Raw genomic sequence first — 4,677 nt, forward strand, 5'->3', positions numbered from 1 at the left:
TGTGGGAGAGCTAGCTGTTAAAAACTATTTCTAGTATACTCTGCTCTCCACCACTTCTAGCCACTTTCTAGAAACCGGTGAGCCGATGCTTGTGTTGGCAGATGGCTTCACTACTCCAGGTAGGCTCATAGTGGGAAACCCTACCAGCTATAAAAATCACTTCTCTCTGCCCACCCTCCCCTTCCCTCTTCCCCTAGAAGTCCTGCTAGCTTAACGTATCTATATCCCACTGGAGTCGGACTGTATTTATTTGGCTGCACACCCCTGCTCCCTACAGTGAGTGTACAGCAACCAAGCCAGGCTTTGGTGACCACACCATGCTTGACCTGCCCAGCACACACAAGCTCAGAGCCTCAAAGGTCCTCTCCACCGCAGGATGTGTACGTTAATACATCACGCATGTGTTTAGTTTTAAAAGCAATTCAAACTTGTGCTTGACTGATAGATCAGACATACCTTTTGTTTCCAGGGTACGTATTCTCAGTGTGTCCTAACTCGCCACAGTTTTCAGATCCTGTGGCTGTTCATGTGTTGCAGTATAACAAGTGAAGGCAGATGATCCAGTTCTCAGTGTCTTTGCCTGAAGAGATATAAATCACATCGTAGGTATTATTTCTTCACATGTTGTGTTACTTGCTGAACAATTAAGTGTGCGCTACTGAAGGATTAATAAGTGAGCCAAGGCTACAGAACATAATGCAACTTCACAGCAAGAGATGACAATGCAATTCTTCAATACTGTAATATTATTTCATGTAAAACCAGCCGATGTAAAATCAATTCCATGCTAAGTTGTGTTTTCCTCTTCAGTCCTTTTAAACTTAAAAAAAAAAAAGTGGGAAAGATACCAACAGCCCATAAATAATCTCTAAATAATGTGTTACAGACTGATGGTAAGTGGCACTCTCACAAACCCATATTTATATTAGAAAACCTCATATGTGTACATTATATAGACTATCAATTATAACAACTGAAAGTAAAATACATGTGATGAATGTACATCTACTTTACTATCCATTACATCTCATCTTTGTGAGAAAATGCTATTTTTATTCTAAGCTATAGATCTTATAAAGTTAACACAAACTATATGTTTTAGCCGTATCAAAATCTAAATATCTACATCCAAGACATGCGCAATTACACAGAAGTGTATTATAAACTATAGAACAGTTAGTAATAAACTACTAGTTTTTAATAGAACTCCACAAAGACCTATCACAGATGCATTGGCAGGTAAATGAATAGATTCATCCTTGTGAAATTGCACTTCTTTTAATAAACATGACTCTGGGGTGTGATTTTGGACAGTATCTTCATAATGTACAACAGCTCAACATTAAGACCACTGAGACCCAGAGTGGGTCAAAAAGGAGCCAGCCAGTTCAAAGGTTTTCGCTTTTGGCTATCTCTTTGAAAGCCTCTCGAAGGACGATGGGTGCTGGTCCCCTCCCAGGGCGGTATCACAAAAAGCCTGTCTCTGCAGCGAGCTCGAGAGGACCGAACAAACCACCCTCCCCTCCCGGCAGAGCGTGTTCATCCCCTGCTCTGTGGAAAATGCTCAGCTGTTGCTAGCACAGCAATTACGCTGCAGGAAAATCCGCTTCCAAATAATTTAGTCTTTATTTACTCAGAAAAAAATTTAAAAAGCTAAAAGGTGACGGCTAATGAGATACTGGCATGGGAATTATTTTACAGTAATAAAATACTTTGCATGTTTCTAAGGGCACAACATCATGCATAGGCCCACAGAGAGTCCTTCAGAGCGAGATTTCCTGAGGACCTTGCACCCGTACACATAACTTGGTAGTGGGAAAGCTGCTGCCACATCAGCCTGTCCCATCATGCTACAAAGGCAGGGTACAAGTTAATTGAAAGGACTAGGCATAACATGGGCAACTGGGGAAAGCAAGCAAGCACAGAAAACAACTAAGTGTCTTTTCTTTCTACGTTAGCTTTACATGCAAAGTTTTTTATAATGGTTTTTGAACCTAAAGTTGAAACTACTCCATATTCTAGCTCTATGGTCCCACTATTTATCTAGTTCACAAAGTTCCTTCTCACATACACGCAATGTTTCTCATTTGGCTGCTCTTTGAATTAGTATATTCATATATAAGTAAGCTAAATTAGGATACGTCTTACTGTGTAACTGGCAAAATGCACCGGGGAATAAGAGTGCTTGCCAAATTGTACCAGAGGCACAGATCAGGCTCCTGGTAACACAGAGACTTTTGCTATTCATTGCGATAACACCTAGGAAAGGAATGATGCAATACCGAGCTCGAGGCTTCACATCTTGCCTCTGCCACTGACCTGCGCAGACAGGGTGAGAGCTGCTCAGTGTCTCCGTTTGCTCCTCTAAATTACGGCATGCTCAGTAATACATCAGCTGGGGGGTTTGAGGCTAAACTCTCATAAACCAATTTTGATTCCTTCCATCGTGTCTCTCATTAAGTGTAAAGTGCCTCCAGGGAAAGGCAGCTGATTAAACAGATTCCTCAGTGACATAATGAATTTACAAAACCCCTCCAGTTTCGCTGGGGATGTTTGGGGAAAAGTATCTTCAGCCACCGAGGGCAAAGTCCACCGAGAGGGAGAATCACTCCATTTCCTCTGCCTCAGGGCCTGACAAACCTTCCCCACCCGCCCTGGGGGGGCTGAGAGGAGATCCCTGCTGAGCGCTGGGAGGGAGAGGAGAAGGGGCAGGGATGCAGCTGATGGATGATCCATCCACCCAGGGCATCAGCACAGCAGCCCTCTGCACCCACACCGAAGCACGCAGGTCACAGCCTCCTTGCTTTCCTTAGCCCAGCCCAGCCAGCTTCCCCACACAGCTCTTGCACTACAGCCCCAAGGCAAAGCTCTCCAAGGCAAGCTCCGCGCGCAGGGAGATATTGCCTCTCAGCACAGGAAAGAACTATGAGGCTTTTTCCAGCACTCAGATCCTGTTTTTAATGTGACTCAGCTCTGCAGAGTCCATAAGGATGACACGGGTTGTACTTTATTAGCAGTTAGGTTAATGTTTGGAAATAAAAAGACTGATGGTTTTATCCATTTAATCATTTGGTGCTGTCAAGACTGACCATAAGCACAGCCCAATGGTGCATGAAGAGAGTACAGCCTGACATTTGTTTCCCACCACTAAAATCCAAACATTAGCACACAAGTTGTGTAGCAGGCTGGCAGGCACAGGCAGCCAGGATCACAGCTATTGGAGTGACTCAATGATCATCATTTTTCTTCATGGAGATTTTCAACCTCCCTGCAACGGAAGGAAATAGGGATGGATGAGGTGGGCTAATTTCGAAGTTTGGCAGTTCATTTGCGTTTGCCCAGCTTTCCTATGCCCTCAGCTGAACTAGGCTACAGAGCTGAGGACTAAAAGACTCCTCTAGTTTTCCCCCAACGTTATTTCATTTGTGTGTGGGGTCCCCCCCCACCTCTTTTTTCTGAAGTCTCCTCTTCTCAGGTACATTCTTTAGAAAACGGTAGCTGCAATGCAGATTCACCACATGTAACCAGGCAACGCTACTGACCTGCCATATGCAGCCAGCAGCAGATACAGCAATTTATCACTGAAAAGCGATCGGATGGCTAGATCATGCGGTCAGCTGGCACTGAGACAGCACTGGATGCGGCAGATGCCATCAGTGCAAAGAGCAGAATAAGAGACAACAGGAGCCAACAGACACAAGGATGTTGTCTTAACAGACAACAGCTACCTCAGCTAGTGTTTATCACCATTTACCACTAAGTAAGTGCAGCTGTTAAACTTATTGATCCTTTGAAACTTATGTAGAGCAGAGTTGGGCCATTTTTGGCTGACTTACACAGAACGCTTCTCCTTCTGTACACAAAGTCAAGGGGGAGAGAAGCCACTGAAACAATCACGGTAGAGTTGCACTCCAAGCAAAGCTTCCTTGGATGTGCAAACACACGCCTTATCCACTTCTGGGAAGGCATGCGGCTGTATACATAATGGTCCAGCTGGCCCAACGCAGCTGTATACATAATGGTCCAGCTGGCCCAACAGTTCCAACAAGTAAATATCATGCCGTTGTAAGAGCACTGCAGAGTTTATGACCAGCCACATAAAGTGCGCTTCGTAAAAGCTTCTTAGCAGCCACACAGGTGGGCTGTCATATAGGAGACTGGTTAACCACATTAAACGAGACAGAGCTTCTGCAGGGCTAGCAGACCTGGAACACAAGGACTCTAAGGCCCCTAAAGCTTCTGCAGTTGTCCTGCATCTAATTTCTTTCTCCTATTTTTATTCTGTTGGTATCAACTCTTTCCAGTCAAAAGGGCAGTAAGCAGCAGCCCATGTTCTCGACCAACTTCTCATATGTCTGTGATATTTCTAAGAGAGAAAATGCTGTCAGGAGCTGCCCATGGTTTTAACATGTCAGCTCAACGCTTTAAATCCTTTTTCCTCTGCCAGAGCTATGCTGTTTGCTAGCACAAAAATAAGCAGAGTCTGAGCTCTGCCCACTCTCCCTGCCTTTCCTCATATACTTACCAGAAAAATAGCTGGAGCACAACTCCCACACATTGCACAAGATCCAGACTCAAGCAGCCCTAAAACAGGCTTTTTCCTGTCCCAAGTCTATGCTGGAACTAGTCAAAATTAACACTTGCAAGATTATAACATCTTTGGGGAGGGGGGGGAGA

The sequence above is a fragment of the Aptenodytes forsteri genome, unplaced genomic scaffold, assembly GCF_000699145.1.
Source record: "Aptenodytes forsteri isolate BGI_AS27 unplaced genomic scaffold, ASM69914v1 Scaffold82, whole genome shotgun sequence".
In the NCBI taxonomy this organism is placed as follows: Eukaryota; Metazoa; Chordata; class Aves; order Sphenisciformes; family Spheniscidae; genus Aptenodytes; species Aptenodytes forsteri.